This window comes from Labeo rohita, chromosome 14 (assembly GCF_022985175.1).
Source record: "Labeo rohita strain BAU-BD-2019 chromosome 14, IGBB_LRoh.1.0, whole genome shotgun sequence".
NCBI classification, from domain to species: Eukaryota; Metazoa; Chordata; class Actinopteri; order Cypriniformes; family Cyprinidae; genus Labeo; species Labeo rohita.
Genome location: NC_066882.1, coordinates 2,281,548 through 2,298,840, shown reverse-complemented (window position 1 = coordinate 2,298,840; position 17,293 = coordinate 2,281,548). Strand labels below are relative to the sequence as shown.

Here is a 17,293-nt window from a genome sequence, read left to right as displayed (position 1 = left end):
ACTGATGTGAAATTGTATAAGTTTCATGAATTTAATTTAGACAAGCTTTTTGATTAATGAAATTAAATGTAACCATTAAAAAGGAGTTGAGAAAAATTAAAACAGAACAAACAGAATTTGAAAAAAATAAAATAAATCAGAATTTGAGAAAAAATAAAATTATGGACCTAATTATGGACTCATGTTTTAGCCAGAGGGAATGGTTTGACCTTAATGAGAAATTTGTTTCTTACAAACAAGCAGCTTTTGGCTGCTCAAGACCAGTGGTGGTCAGTAACGAAGTAGTTGTAATTCGTTACCATACTTAAGTACATTTTTCAAGTATCTGTACTTTACTGGACTAGTTTTATTTTGAGCAACTTTCACTTTTACTTCACTACATTCCAAAGGGTAATATCGTACTTTTTACTTCACTAAATTTTATAAAACATATCGTTACTCCTTATAATATATCACATGCTCTGAGACGCAGAAGCGGTGTCTGATTCATGAACAAAATGATTCTTCTCAATGAACCTGTTAAACTGATTCGCAAATCGCACCAAACGATTCATTCACAAATTGGAATGATCCGATTGCAGCTGTTCTTGAGTCGACAACTCACTGATGCAAATGATCCGTTTAGAACGAGTCTACAGTGAACTGAATTCGAGCGCGATTCATGCTGCAAAAAATAAGTCACTGATGTCGAATTTTAGGATTGTTTATTCATAACTGTACTGAAAGTAAGTAAATATTGTTAGCTGATGCTAACTGTCTAGCTAACAAGCTTGCTGGTGCTAAGCTGAGGTCATTTTTAGATATAAAGTCCAAATATTTTTATTCAACCACCTAGATAGATTAAGTTACATCTGAGGGAAAAAGTAAGGATGTGATGTTCAGAACATGGTAACTACAGTAATTATCAAAGTAGGAAGTGATGCCCTCTGGGGGCATTTGGCCAGGGGTGTTTTTACACCACAGACAAGCTTTGAGAGGAAAAAAAAAACGAAATAAAATAAAATATTTTCCTTAAAATGTTCTTGCTAACTTCAGGATTTATTCTCATGTATAACTGTGACATTGTGCAAAACAACAAGCTTTGAAACACTTTTTTCTTACTGGTGAAAATTAAATGGTCAAATCTGTTTTCCCTCAGGTGCATCACAGTGTAATTTCACAGTGAATATTACTACATCAGTCTCATCAACAGTCTGAATCAACAACAAAAATGTATTTTATGTATTCCATATAGTGTTTATTTTGGGAAAATCCCATGTGATTTGAGCAGTAAGATTATAAAAAATATGTGCTAATATAAAATTAAATTAAGTAGTTTCAAAAAGAATCACTTTTTTACCTAAGTACATAAAAAACGGCTACTTTTGTACTTTCACTCGAGTAAAATTGAAAAAGGAGCACTTTTACTTTTACTTGGAGTAATATTTTATTATAAGCATCTGGACTTTTACTCAAGTACTTGATTTGTGTACTTTGTCCACCACTGCTCAAGACGTCAACTAATGGACGGGAGTGGTGTGGATTACATGTAGATTACTGTGATGTTTTTATCAGCTGTTTGGACTCTCATTCTGACGGCACCCATTCATTGCAGAGGACCCATGGGTGAGCAAGTGATGAAATGCTACATTTCTCCAAATCTGATAAAGAAACACACTCATCTACATCTTGGATGGCCTATGGGTAAGTAAATTATCAACAAATTTTTTATTTTATAATAAAAAAAAGTGAGATAAATGTAAAAAGAATATATTGCATTTTTGTGTGTGTACTTTAAACAAACAAACTATAATTTGTGATCTTCATGCATGCATGTACACGTTGTAGCTAAGCAAGCACTGTATATTCTCAAGCTGACTGTTCTGGGATTTGCTAATAACGTGATTTGTGCATTAAATAAGTTGTTTTCGTAAGCGCACTTCTGCTAAGATCATAAATGTAATTTAAATCTAGAGTATATGTTTGGAAGACACACATAGCTTATGCATATGTAATGCTGATGGTCGACAGATGCATGAAGTTCCTTTCCATCTTATTAGCAGGCACATTTCATGCAAGGATGAAGCTGATTTTCTGTTCCCCTCTAGATATTTCATGGTCTATTTTCCGCAGTAATTTTTTAAAAATAGGTTCTTTTTTTATTAATTCATGTCTTTGACAAAAGCATTCGTATCTGGACTGAGGCAATGCTAATGTGTAACCCACATCTCCTCTACTGCTCTGATTGTTTGCCAGATGCATGTGGAAAAAGATTACCATTTACTCCAATTAACTAAACCTCCTGTTAATCCAGCCCGTGCAATTGAGAAGACAGGCAAATGTGTGTTTCCCAGATGCTCGACTGAGCTGATGTGGTTTGTGATTCCATTAAGCATTACTCAGCAGGGGTGCTCATCGAACCCGTGTGAGAGTCTGTCTTTCTTGGGCTCTCCGTTTATTGTGAGAGATACACCACATCATGCCACCGAGCTGAAGCGTTTGGGCGACACTAATACGGCACAATACTGATAGAAGGCAACACTATTTAAATCTAAAAGTAGTTACCCTGCAAATGAGCTGTGGGGGCCATTACTGACTTTTATGCAGCCATCATTTGGCTGTTTGCTGGTCTGCTGAGTTTTAAAGGTGAAGAGTGTCAGTTTCTTGAACATTCACTGTGCAAATGGTAAAGAGTCATAATACATTACTGTATGAAAGCAGATTGCAGCAACCTGACCAATCAGAAGCGTTCCTGAAAATTGCATTAACCCTCTGGTATTGTTCGGTCATTTTAGACTGAAAAAAAAAAAAAAAAAAAAAACGTTTTGAATTTTTAAAAATCACTACTTCATCGGAATGGTACAAAACAAATTTTTATGGCAGTCATGTGACCACAAAGAAAAAAAAAGTCACTTGTGTTGTTCGTGACTGCCTTTGGAAATGAATAGGAAATAGGCAAAAATATAAAAATTCTGAGAATTTTTGGTGTCTACAATCTACATATCATTCATGATGCAGAAAAAGGGTGCACAGCAAAGAAGAGGTGCCATTCTAAAATATCAAGAGTGCAAAATAGACACACTCCATCCACCCCCCACCCCCAAAGCATTTTTTTTTTTTTTTTTTTTTTTTTTTTGCAAATACGTGAATTAAAATCATTAATTTGGCCAAAAATGCAGTAAAACACCAACACCAAGAAAGGGGTTACACACTAAAACATCAAGATTACAAAACAGACACACACACTCAAACACACACTCACAGACACACACAATACACTATTATACACACAAAAGAACTGGTGTGGCTGCAACAATATGGCAGAAGGTTAAAATCAGATTGATAAACCTCTGATAAAGCATTCCTGATCATTTTTGTTACATTTTTGTTGTTATAGGTACAGAGTTTCTACACATATGAAGAAGTGAAATTAAAGACTTTTTAAGACCTTTTTAATACCACCTTACACGAAGGTGCAATAGGTGATTGTCTTTAGAAACATTTTTTGTTATACTGGTTGAAAGTCTCTTTACATCCCGATAGCAATCATTAAGTTAAGTGGTCTAATTGTATTTCTATGTTTATATATATTCTGTGGAAGGTTTTGATTGACTTTGCTACCTGCCTGTCAAATATGTACAGGGGTTGGACAGTGAAACTGAAACACCTGGGTTTAGACCACAATTAGTATGGTGTTTGGCCTCCTTTTGCAGCCAATACAGCATTATTTCATCTTGGGAATGACAAATACAAGTCCTGCACAGTAGCCAGAAGGATTTTGAGCCATTCCTTTCGCAGAACAGTGGCCAGGTCACTATGTGATGTTGGTGTATGAAAACATTTCCTGACTCGCTCCTCCAAAACACCCCAAAGTGGCTCAATAATATTCAGATCTGGTGACTGTGCAGGCCATGGGAGATGTTTAACTTTACTTTCATGTTCATCAAATCACTCTTGTCACCAGTCTTGCTGTGTGTATTGGTGCATTATCATCCTAATACACGGCACCACCTTCAGGGTACAATGTTTGAGCTATTGGGTGCACATAGTCAACCTTCACACTCTGCTCTTATTGGTGGAATGTGCGATCAGTAAAGACTGGCCACCAGGCTGCATAAATATAGCCATGAAACCTCCAACACTATATTGGCCAGTGTTTCAGTTTCATTGTCCAACCCCTGTAGTTGCATAACTCTGTTCACCCTGTTCGCGCATTCACGAACGCTTTGCAGACAGAGCGTGAATGACAGCCAAACATCAACAACCTGATTTTTCGTGCTGGTATTGTAATACTTTTACCAACTGCACTATAAAGTGCTCTTACGGGTAATGACGTGATGTTGTAACGCTGATAGAGCATTTAAGGTAGTTTTGAGGCAGACTGACAACTGCACATGTGCATACCGTGCGTCTAAGTTCTGGAAAGGTGAAGAGATGACTCGCTCTACCTACATCTTTCTCTCTTTATTTTATTTATTTCCTTTCTGTTTGTGACCTGAGTTGGATGCATGCTTGTGTACATTTTCCCCTCGCTCAGTCCCCATGTATGTGGACCAATGTGAGGACACGTGAGGCGTTTTATTAAACTCAGGGAAAATCCGCCATCTTCTCATCTCCTGTGCATTATTAGCACCACACGGTTTTCCTATCTGTTGAACATTTCATCTCAGTGTTACGATGTATTGTAGTAATGCTGTCTCTGGTTGTGTAGTCTGTGTGCGTTCATGCAATCCGGGGGCGTGGCTTTGGACGGGGATTTGCAGGGAGGGTGGGACGTTTGCTTTCAGTGCTATCAGGCACATAGCATTTTCCAAGATCTCCTATTGCACCTTTAAGACCTAAACCTGTCATGTAAATATACATTATATTATATACATATATGTAATATTTCATGTAAAAAGAAAACTAAATTTCATTGCTGTCACGAATGATATTTATTACTATGATATACAGTGAACTTTTCATATCAGGAGACAATAATCCGCACAAAATATCCCCATAAAAATACCACATCACCAAGATTTTTGGTGGTGTAAATAATTTATTCTTAAGCAATATTTTCATTAGTGTTCTATCACGCTTTACATACTTAAATCTGCATTTTTAACCTTTATAAAGGCCTATTTTTTAAACATTTCATGTCAAATTATTACAATTTATCAATAAATTCTATAGAGTGGTTACCAGTCATTCAAATCACTTACACTGCAAAATTACAACTGCAATAAATAATGTTATAAGATTAATTATTTAAACACATTTACGAATATACAATTAAGAAATCTTTTGATCCTTGATCCTTGTTTGAAACAGTAAATACTGTCTAAAATGTAAGTAACTTAATAACTACTTGACTAACTACTTGTTTATTGAACTAAAATAAATTTAACATTTGCAATCATGAAAATATTCAGCAAAATAGCTGCCTTTGAAATTTTACCTCAGTGTGTTTCTTCTAAGTTTCCCTATGTGTGCTGTCACAAAGAGACGGGCAGAGCGACCTTGACACACGCTGTTTACAAAGCATGTATTAAAATCAGAAGAATCATTCTTGCATTTCAATGCTTTGCTGGTTATTTTTTTGTCGCTTAAGTTTTAATCAGGCTGTTTGTCTGGGCGGCCAAGTAAACAAACCAAAAACAAACATTTAAACTAGCTCTAAGGCTTAGGTCCATCAGACTGAAGATATTTTAGTGGCAATGTAAGCAAAAATATTTAAGACCCATTTAAATGCAAGACATTTTAAGAATTTTTAAGGCCTTTTATTAGGAAAACATTATTTAAGACATTTTAAGATTTTTTAAAGACCTGCAGACACCCTGTGAGTAACAAAGTGTTTTTCTCTGTGTTCTAAAATGCAAAAACTGACATTTCAGACTGACATTTCAAACCAAAATTTCAAACCAAAACTTTATAAAAATAAGTCTTTATGTCTAAAAACAACTACAGAATTTATAAGCATTTTATATAGCGCTATATAGGAATCTAGTGGCTAAACTATGGAACTGCAGATGTTTTTCTTTTTTTTTTTTTTTTTTGCTCCCTCCAGATTGCACCAATCTGACTTCAAAAATGTGATTTCAAAGGCATTGTCTCTATTTTAAAATGAAATACCGCCATAATTGTAAAGTAATATAATTTTGTTCACTATTTTCAAAGGGAAAAAATTGATCATAAAACAAAAATATATTACATTGATTTTACTGAAAATAAAAAAGAAACTTACATTTCAGGTTTTGGTCACAACACAAGTGTGACTCCCAAATAAACAATAGCAGAGGGTTAAAGAGACAAATTACTGTAAATTAACCAACAGTTTTTGGTGGGGCTTGTTTAGTGATAATGATCGGCTGAATACACATGATCTCATGTATTACATGGCTGCTAAGCAAATAAATAAATATGTCAACATGAAATACTGACTGAACTGAAATCGTACATTTATCTGTATATTATCTTGATTCTTCCACCACTCATTTTAATATTTTCTGTATATATGCATTTATTTCAGTTCATTTTTATTTCAGTACTAAAAATTTAATGTTAGTTAATAATAATAAATCTGATAACTTTTTATTTCATATGGTTTTAGTTAATGATAGTAACTGATAAGAATCAGCTGCTCCAAAGAGCTCATTTTTAACATAAAATGGCTTACTGCTGTATTAGGTAGGTAATTCAATTTAGTCACCCTTTTATCCAAGTAAGTAATAACAATATATGAATGATTTATAATTTGTAAATGAATAATCTGGCATCAATAAAGTCCTTCATAAGCCCTTGGGACATTAGAACAAGGAGTTACAGTTTAATTTCCGTTCCGATGATTTAAGCAGTTAGGGAATAATTCATGCAATGAATTACTATGCTAAACATCTCTAACAGTGACAGTGATAGAGGAGCGAAAGCGGGAAGAGCTTAAAATCCAATTGAAAACAGCTGCCATTATGTGACAGCGTGTTACGCCAGACCTACATGCTTCATTTCAAGGCCAAAGATCCAAGCTATTCAGACTCTGGCTCGTCAGCACATAATAAGCAGATGTTGTCGGGTTTCGTGAAGCTTTTATCAGAAACTGACCGCGGTTATAGATTTGAGTGAACTGTCGCACATAACCTTGAAACACAAAAGATCCTGTGAGATTCTATGTTTGGCCCTCGAGCTGTTTTTTATGTCTGGCATTGATTTTCAAAAATATTAGTTTATCCATAAAAACTACAAAGCATGAATGGCAAAGGCAGTTCTGTTACGGAAAAATAAACTGTGATTTGTATGGATGTAAACAAATTGAAATCCTACGCTTGCCTGAGGAGCATCGTGGTCAGTATTATCAGTTTTTTGATTGCCGTCTCTTTAAGATAAAAGATGGATTATGAGTCAATAATGCCTGTGCACCTGAAATAAATAAAATTGGCAAAGAGACCTTGGAATTTCTTATCTGAAAATAAAAAAAAAAAAAAAAAAACTTTAGTTTGTCTAAGTCGTGAAAAAAAAAGCTGAACTGCAGAGGACCTCGGCTTGGATTCTGCCTGGAGAGACAGATGATGTGAAAGGGTCGATCAATAAGTCCAGACAATAGAGCGTTCTGAGCTGGAAATTGAAAAGCAGGTCATTGTACGCAGGAAACTATGGACTGCACCTTTAAAAAATGGGAACACATTTAGTATAGAGGCAGGAAGGAAAAATTGATTGTGACAGATGCAATTTGAGCCTTATATCGTCAGTTGAATAACATCATATAAATGCATCGGTGTTGGGAGTATAAGGCCATTCAGACCGAACGTGTTTTTGCATTTAAAAAAGCTAGATGGCCACAACAGAAAGGAGCAAAAGGGATCTCAACTGTATTCAACTGAATTGTACATCTTAAACGCGATGCTAATGCTACACTGCACAGTGGTAAAAAAGGTCTAGATACAGTAGAAACATTATAGGCTGAGATACAATAATTATCATCTGCGATAATGTCATAACTGTTGTTTTAACGATATGCAAGCTGATATTATCAAGTATGTCACACAGTTCGCAAAAAACAAACAAAAACACATCTTAAGAGTCCAAAAGCAGTAACTGCATGATGAAACCTATTGGAATGCAGTTAAAATGACCCTATAATTCAAGGTAGGAAAGCAAAAAATATCCCTGTATGTTTTTATACATTTATATAGTTACTGTAAGTAATATCACACAAGCAGCAGCCGTTTTCCTAAATATTAGTGCATCAGATGTGATATTAGTTTTATACAAGGGTTCAATAAACAAGTCTATATGTGTTACATATTTATTAAGTACAGATCATGTTAAATGAAGATATTTTGTAAATTTCCTAACGTAAATATATCAAAACTTAATTTCTGATTAGTAATATGCATTGCTCAGAACTTCATGTGGACAACTTTAAAAGCGATTTTCTCACTATTTCGATTTTTTTGCACCCTCAGATTCCAGATTTTCACACAGTTGTATCTCAGCCAAATACTGTCCTATCCTAACAAACCATACGATTTATAAATTAATTATTACTGGTTTTGTGGTCCAGGGTCACACACACACACATCTATATCTATATCTCTATATCCCTAAAACGCAAAAGTTTTCTTTTTTTTTTTTATATACTTTATATACTGTAAGTAATATAACACAAGCAGCAGCCATTTTCCTAAATACTGGTGTGTCAGATGTGATATTAGTTTTATACAAGAGTTCAATAGACTAGTTAATATTGAGTGTGACATTTTAGACACAATATTGTCTGTTTTTTCTGTTTCACCAATGAAAATATTTCAAAGTCGGATCAGAACATTGATGCGTGTCAGAGTAACACTGCGATGTTTCGTTCCTGAATTAATCTGTTTTTGAATGAATCAGTTGAGTGATTCAATGATCGTAAAGACACTCACTTGCTTTATTTGCAAATGAATCAGCCATTTTGAAGGAATCATTTGAATGAATGATTCAATGAATCACTCATTAAGACAGAGATTTGCCACCACCTACTGGTGGTTTTAGTGTCTTATTTACAAGCACACACAAAAACACACTCAGCAAAAGACTGTTTAATGATTGTCAGTGGAAAAAAAAACCCAATAAATATAAAGATCAGTTTTTGTCAATACAAAATAATTTTGTCACACACCCCTAGTAGTGCCACTACTAACTTTACTACATTTTGAGAATTCATTAGCTGTTTCCATGATAGTGTAACCGTTCCAGTAACAAATAGTTTTTGTTGGAGTAATGCTGTCTCCTAAGACCCATGTAATATTAGCAACTCAGATTTATTATTAATTGTGACATTCATTAAAAAATAAAAATAAAAAAAGTATGACCTATGATCTAATAGTTTGTTAAAATAATAATAACTATTAAAAAAAACACATGGCTCCATCAACAGAAATTGCAACTTTTCTTCCCCATTGAGACATACGTATATCGCAGTGAACGAGGAGGAAAAAATGCAGGGAAGAACTTGATTTTGTCCACTGGGAAATGACTGGATTGTTGCTGCGATCTCATGTTTGGTTGCTGAAGAACATGTCATCAGAGAAAAAAAAAAAAAAAAAAAAAACTGTGAGGCGGCAGGCATGTTAATGCTTTTGATTAAAGATTAAGAGGGCATATGAATTTACAAAATGATGTGCACAGATAAATAATTTAGAATAAACATAGCAATATTTGAAAACGGATATGCATAAGCTCAGATCAATGAGGCCTAAGATCAATCGGCTCCAAACAAATACAAAACCTGTGCTATATAAAAGAAAACAATATGTAAAAAAAATTTGTATCTAAGATTTACTGGTAATATTGCAAAATGGACAGCACAATTTAAGTTCCACTACACAAAGATTATAAGGTTAATATGTGACCCTGGACCACAAAACCTTAAGCAGCACGGGTATATTTGCAGCAATAGCCAAAAATACATTGTATGGGTCAAAATTATCCATTTTTCTTTTATGCCAAAAATCATTAAGATATTAAGTAAAGATCATGTTCCATGAAGATATTTTGTACATTTCCTACCATAAATATAACAAAAGAAGGCAATTTTCTCAATTTTCTCAATTTTTTTTTTGCATCCTCAGATTCCAGATTTTCAAATAATTGTATCTCAGCCAAATATTGTCCTATCCTAACAAACTGCAGCATGGCCATGGACACAAAAAAATGACCCTTATGACCCTTATGGTTTTGTGGTCGAGGGTCACATATGTACTTTTTATGTACCAATATGCATTTCTGAAGCTTTATTGGGTACCTTTAAGGTACTAATATGTACAATTTAGGGGTAAATAAGGTCCAAAGATGTACTCTTTAGCTGTTGCACCTTAAGGTACCACCCCAGTGACAGCTTTTTATCTTTCTTCCCTGAGCGCAAGTTAATTGTGAGGCTACGTTTTGCAAGTAGCTTCAAATGCTTATAATCATTGATCAGACAAACAAATAGTCTTAAACTCTGCACTAGTGCAGCCAACATTGCAATGTTGGGATGGTATGACCCTCGAACCACGGTCTAAAATACTTGTAGAAAACTATCAGTTAATGTTTCCATTCATCTCAATGGCAGTTTCTTGGCCGATGCATGCAGATCTTGAAGTACGTGGGCAGCATGCTGCCGTTTTTCTGACGGATCGCTTTGTGTTAGACCTCTTCACAGCAGACAGGGAAAAAAACACAAGTCTGTTTCATGCTGTTTCATTTGAGCCCTCCAAAATATATTTTCTATTCGGGTATAATTTGTTCCCATGTGTTGTTTCTGGCTGAATAGAGGACGGAATATATCAGCACCACTTAGAGATGATCTGACCATTTCCTCTAGTAATAAACATTTTATCTATGCTGCTTCAAATGGTTGTCAATTCAGCCACTTGGATTCCTCTGGGTTTCTGATGTCTTGATGATTCAGTTTAACAGAATAATGCAGTTAGTGTTATGACATGTGTCACCTGGGGCCTCACCCATCCAATCTGCACACATCTCCGAGACGGAGAACGGCTGACCTGATACGAGCCCGTTCATTGTTTATGGAGTACGACAATCTCACCTAAATTGAGCTCAAATCGAAGACAAATAGCCAAGGCACAAAGAAGTCTTCAGAGTGGCTGAGGAAATTACAGCAAATTATGCGTTTTCAGTAGGAAAATGGTCTTGATGATGAATCTGCTTCAATCAGGGCTGAAAATTGAGAAAGAACAGCTGATTAATGCCTTCGATCTGATGTGAAATGCATTTAGTTCAGATATCACAACACTTTCAGCATAAATTTGTAGGACGTGAATTCTTCCTTTTGAAACCTCTGCCTCTTCTGTGTATCAAATCATGACATTTCAATATTTTATATGCTAATTTGGGGTTTAAACATATTAAGTTAATAGGTCCACTTATTCTTTTTCTCTGATTTGATAAACTGTACTAATATTTACATATGAAGAAATGTACTTTTTTAAAATAATGATGACTGAAGACTCCACTTATCTTAGAAGCATGATAACTGAGTTGTCATTTTGAGGTCATATGACCTGCTAAATATTATTACAGCCAAATGCTGTACCACATCATAAGCTGAATGTTGTATTAGTCATAATACCATGCAATGGTTCAGTGTGCACCAAAATATTGTTCAGGTCACTTGACCTCAAAACACATTTCTCCTTCCTTTTAAAACTCAATAGCATGCATTTAGAAAGTAGATGGGTGAAATTTCAATTTCTTAAATGAGCAAATGCAAAATGACTAACCACAAATCATGTTTTTATGTGACACGAGTATGTATGTGTGAATGCACACTGTTATGCTCAAGGATATGTTGTTTATGCTACTCACTGCTTCATTTAAAACTCTTATTGAAAACATTTCAACAAGTTTAATGCAACAAACCTTGAAAACTTATACAGCAAAATGTCTGTGCTCTTATGAAGTGCTCGTTGTAGCAGAACAAAGAAGCACAAAACAAAAACATATGAGCACCCACGTTTATCTGTCAATGATGCTTATTTAGTGCCCAGAAACGCATGAGGTATTAAGGAAGAAAAAAGACTCAAATTGCTATTAACATCAGAAAAACTTGTCTGGTTGCTGGTCATGTGTTTAGGGGTGAAAAATAGGGCAGGAAAAACTACATTGGATTTATTTTTCTATTTTAAGTGTTTTTCGTTTGTTTGTTTGTTTACAACAGCAGCAGCATTGTTATTGTTAAATAAATAAAAATATTTAATGTTTTTGTTCATTGACATAAAGCTTCAAGTAAAGCTAATTCACAAAAAGTACTAAGACTAAAATTGAAATAAATATAAATGAAAGCTAAATAATTCAGCAAGTAAATGTCAAAAGCAAATAACTACTTAAATTAAAATTAAAACTAACAATGAAAAATAAAAATAAATACCTAATTCAAAGTAACCAAACAGAAACCAAGCATTGAGCAATCGAAGACGAATGATGTGAAATTTGCTCAGTTTTGTCACTAATTTTAGATGTGTTGCCAACAAAAAGCCACTTAACATTTTTAATATTTTATTTTTAATTTATTTATATGTGTGTTTATTTGGTTATGTATTTATTTATTTGATAATATTTGTACCATACTAATGCAGTCCTAAAAGAAAAACGAGAAATTGTCACTAAATGTTTGGCACAGAACAAATAAAATAAAATAAAATAAAATAATAAAAAATGGGGAGCAAAACTAAACAAGAAAACATGGCCCATTTAATACCTGCCTTTTTTTTTAATGCTTGCTTTGTTTACACTTGAAGTGATTAATCTCTGCAGCGCTAATTCTTAATACTGTGCAACAAGAACAAAAGGTTCTAAAATAGAAGGTGCTTGAATACAATGACTTATTCAGTCAGTGCAATTTAGAGAGCTTTCTCTACCCCAATTTATCAGCTGGCTTGCTGCAGATACAGCCACCGGAGATAGAAACAGGACCGGCCGGATTGCTCTCAGAGTCATTGTAGGTTTCGAAAATACAAGCCCTTGGAAGAATAGGTAGCGTGATAAGGAAATGAGCAATCCTTTCTTTCCATGTTGTTTTGTTGGCACCTAAATGAACTGGGACTTGGAGTGGGTCTCAGACCCCCGAATCATACAAAGCCCCTCCAAAATGTGCGGTGTCCTCAAAGGGCAGTCCTGTGAAAGCACTTCAAGCCATGTTGCATAAAGGTCCGGGCGGAAAGCCAGTGTGTTTGTGTTTAACAGCCATAAGCATGTGTTTGCTTTGTGTCTATGGCCATGCTGCAGGTCTGGAGAAATCATTCACAGCTGTCTCTAATGGCCCAGAAGAGGATTTTGGCAGGTTAAGAATCTGGCAGCATTTGTGGCCGACAAATTTCACCACATGGAAAATAATACAAAGACAAAAATTCAATAAAACACAATGGCCTGTGTGAGAGAGACACGGTTGAAACAAATGATTTCTAAATCAAATCTTAACAAGGGTCAAAGAAATTACATGTTAATCACTGGATAATTGAGAGTATCATCCTTATTAATCAGGTGGAATGAAATGGAAATTTGTAATTACTGACAGAATAATAGCTGATGACTTCCAGACCTAGATTTCTGCTCATTCTGAAACCGCCCTTCTACTCTCTTATGCTCTTTTAACGCCAGCGATATTAAATCTGTTTTTCTCAAATTTAACAGCACAAACTGAAGTCATGCTATTAGGACCACCATCCCTTGTAAAATAACTCTGTTATGAGCGTTGAGATTAATAATGTTGTTTTCAAACCCTCCCAAACCATCTGAAATCGTGGAGTCATCATGTCAAGCCCACATAACATCCCTTGTTAAGGCTGTTCATCCACCTCCACAACACTGAACGCCCACTTTTAAGCCCAAAAGACATTAAAGCTCTGGGGTGCGCATTCGTGACCTTTCAACTCAACTATTGCAATTCTCTCGATTGGTCTACTACTTGCTAAAATCACTGCTATGTGTTACAAATTCGGAAACGAGTGAAGAGTTCTGACCCACACCAAACAATCTGCACACATCACCCTTATTCTCTTTACATATTCATAAAAACGAATGGATCCTCTGCAGTGAATGGGCGCCGTCACAATGAGAGTCCAAACAGATGATAAAAAAACATCACAATAATCCACAAGTAATCCACAGTCCATCACTTAACATCTTGTGAAGTGATGTTTTTTGTGACACTTTTATTGGCTGTTTGGGCTCTCATTCCGACGGCACCCATTCACTGCATAACACCCATTGTTGAGCAATGCTACATTTCTCTAAATCTGTTGTGGCCTGAAGGTGAGTACACTTTCAGCAAATGTTAATTTTAAGATGAACTACTCTTTTGAATTTTAAACAGTATTATATTGCAGGGATTTTTAGAAACCTACTGATTCTGAATATTTCATTTTCTGCAGCAGTTGTGCATTTCTGTATACAGATGATAAAAGCATTTAATGCTTTTTTGCATTTCAATACATTTTTATTTAGAAGTATTTGTAAACCTGTTGTCAGAGTTTTTCACCAAAATAAAATCCTGCTTTTGCAAGGGAGGAAATAAAGTCATAAGTATTGTCATTTTACTACTACAAAGTAAATCTAATTTACCTAATAAGAAATATTAATTTTTAATTTACAGTGCAGTTACTGTCTTTGACATAATAATAAAATATAGTTTTTTTTATAATTATAGTTATATATATACTGTTATTATTATTATTTAATCTCACTCAGAGCTTTCAGACCTGAGACATTTTATGGCGTAAATTGTCAATTTTCCCCATGATATTGAAAATGCTATCAAATATCAGTATGTTTTTGACAAATTAGTTGAATACACTGCTGCTTAAAAGTTTGGGACCAGTAAGACCTGTAATGTTTTTTAAAGATGTCTCTTATGCTTATCCAGGCTGCATTTATTTGATCAAAAATACAGAAAAAAACAATAATATTGCAAACAATTATTACAATATAAAATAATGTTTTTTATTTTAATATACTTTAAAATGTAATTTAATTATGTGATGCAACGCTGAATTTTCATCAGCTGTTACTCCAGTCTCAAGTGTCACATGATCTTTCAGAAATCATTCTCATATGCTGATTTATAATCAATGTTGGAAAACGCTGCTGTTATGCTGCCTAACATTTTTTTGGAACCTGATTTTTTTTTGTTTTAATTCTTTGATCAATAAAAGGTTAAAAAGAACAGCATTTATTTAAAATAGAAAGGTTTGCTAACAATATACACTACTGTTTAAAAGTTTGGAGTCAGTAAATTTGAATTCTTTTATTTTTTGAAGGAAACAAATATTTTATTCACCAAGGATGTGTTAAATTAATAAAAAAGCAATAGCATAGATTTACATTGTTAGGAAAGATTTATATTTTGAATAAATGCTGTTCATTTTAACTTCTTATTTATCAAAGAATCCTGAAAAAAAAGAATCACAGGTTGCAAAAAAATATTTGGCAGCACAACTGTTTACAACATTGGTAATTCTAATAATAAATCAGCATATTAGAATGATTTCTGAAGGATCATGTGATGCTTAAGAATGGAGTAACAGCTAATGAAAATTCAGCTTTGCATCACAGGAATGAATTACATTTTAAAGCAAATAAAATAAAAACCACTATTTTATATTGTAATAACATTTTGCAGTATTACAGGTTTTTTTCCGGTATTTTTTAACAAATAAATGCAGCCTTGATGAGCATAAGAGACTTCTTTAAAAAACATTACAAGTCATACTGATCCCAAACTTTTGATATATATTTTTTCACCTCTTAAACTTCTTTTACTACATTTTCCAAACTTCCCTGTACACAGACTACAGACATTTGTCTTTTTTATGTTTTTACCTCATCATAATTCTGTGTGGATTTCTTGACTATGGAGCGCTCATAAAATCTGCTGTGACTGGCCCACATTTCCCAGCATTATTACCCTACAGACGGTTAAAACCCACCATCACTGTTTATGCATCACGTACAATGAGTCACTGGAAGTCTTGGCTCTGTTGTATCTCCCTACACCTCCATACAGTAACAATAACATAAGGCCATTTCACACAAATCCTACACACTATTTTCCCAATGACACGCCACCATTTGTTCTTTTGGCCTGGATTCCTCTCGCACAGATGAAGACAAATCTTCATAGCTTCCTCATTGCTGAGGAATGACATGAATGACATTTGCCAACAGAGAATCTGTGTACAGCATACATTTGGGATGTTCCTGATGCTACTCCGTTTCCATTTCAGCAGCCAAGAGAAACAAATCATTACAGTGACAAGAGAGCAGAGCTTAAGTACATTTCTTTTCAAACATCACATGCTTTGAGCATATATAAATACCCACAGAAAAAATCAATGTGGGAAAAAAAAAACATGTTACACGCTCTCAGCCGAGGCTCTTTTTCCACATTAACTTACTGATGGTACAATTACAGGCACAGCAGATGTTCCTGGAGCGTTAAAATACTCATATGTGTGCACACTTTGATGTAATGAGAACAAATGGAAGCGTGTAAGTGAAGTCATGCAATATGGCTGCAACGCACAGGCTGAGACGAAGTTCGTAAATACAAACCTAGACTAAAATGATTAACTGTAGAAACTGTTGAAAATGTCTCATGTTCAAGCAGAATGGATGCAAGGGTGTTTGTAGCTTCTTATCGTCTCAAGTGAAGAGAGCCCACTCAAAATCTCTAACACTCAAAAAAACCCAGAAAAAAAACAGTAATATTTCAAAATGTTATTACAATATAAAATTGTGGTTTTCATTTGAATATACTTTAAAATATAATTTATTCCTGTGATGCAAATCTGGATTTTCATCAGCTCTTACTCCAGTCTTCAGCGTCACATGATCCTTCAGAAATCATTCTAATATGCTGATTTATTATTAGAATGATCAGTGTTGGAAACAGTTATAAAATATTTTTTTGAAACCTGTGATTCTTTTTTTCAGGATTCTTTGATGAATAACAAGTTAAAAAGAACAGCATTTATTCAAAATATATTTACAAGGTCTATGCAAATCTACAAATCTATGCTATCACTTTTTATTAATTTAATACATCCTTGGTGAATAAAAGCATTAATTTCTTTCAAAAAAAAGAAAGAAAGAATAAAATGTACTGACCCCAAACTTTTGAACAGTAGTGTATATTGTTAGAAATCTTTTCTATTTTAAATAAACGGGTAATCGGATGCAAAGTTCACTTTTACGTATTGTTTGAACATTAATGTGTGTTGTCAGTGTATGTACAAATCTACCCTATAATGATAAAAATCCATGCAGTGGTTTTTAATCAGTCTGTGAAAATAATATC

General features: G+C 34.3%; 1 long non-coding RNA gene across 2 annotated transcripts in view; it reads right to left on the bottom strand.

Moving 5' to 3' along the window:
- Nucleotides 1-17,293, bottom strand: part of LOC127176439 (uncharacterized) — an 87,752-nt gene that overhangs the window by 53,283 nt on the left and 17,176 nt on the right. The window contains exon 3 of one of the 2 annotated variants that reach the window (XR_007829100.1): nt 11,022-11,157. The exons of the other annotated variant lie outside the window; for it this stretch is intronic. This is a non-coding gene — a long non-coding RNA (uncharacterized LOC127176439). Of the gene's footprint in view, nt 1-11,021; nt 11,158-17,293 lie in introns of those variants that run through there. 2 annotated transcript variants of the gene reach the window in all.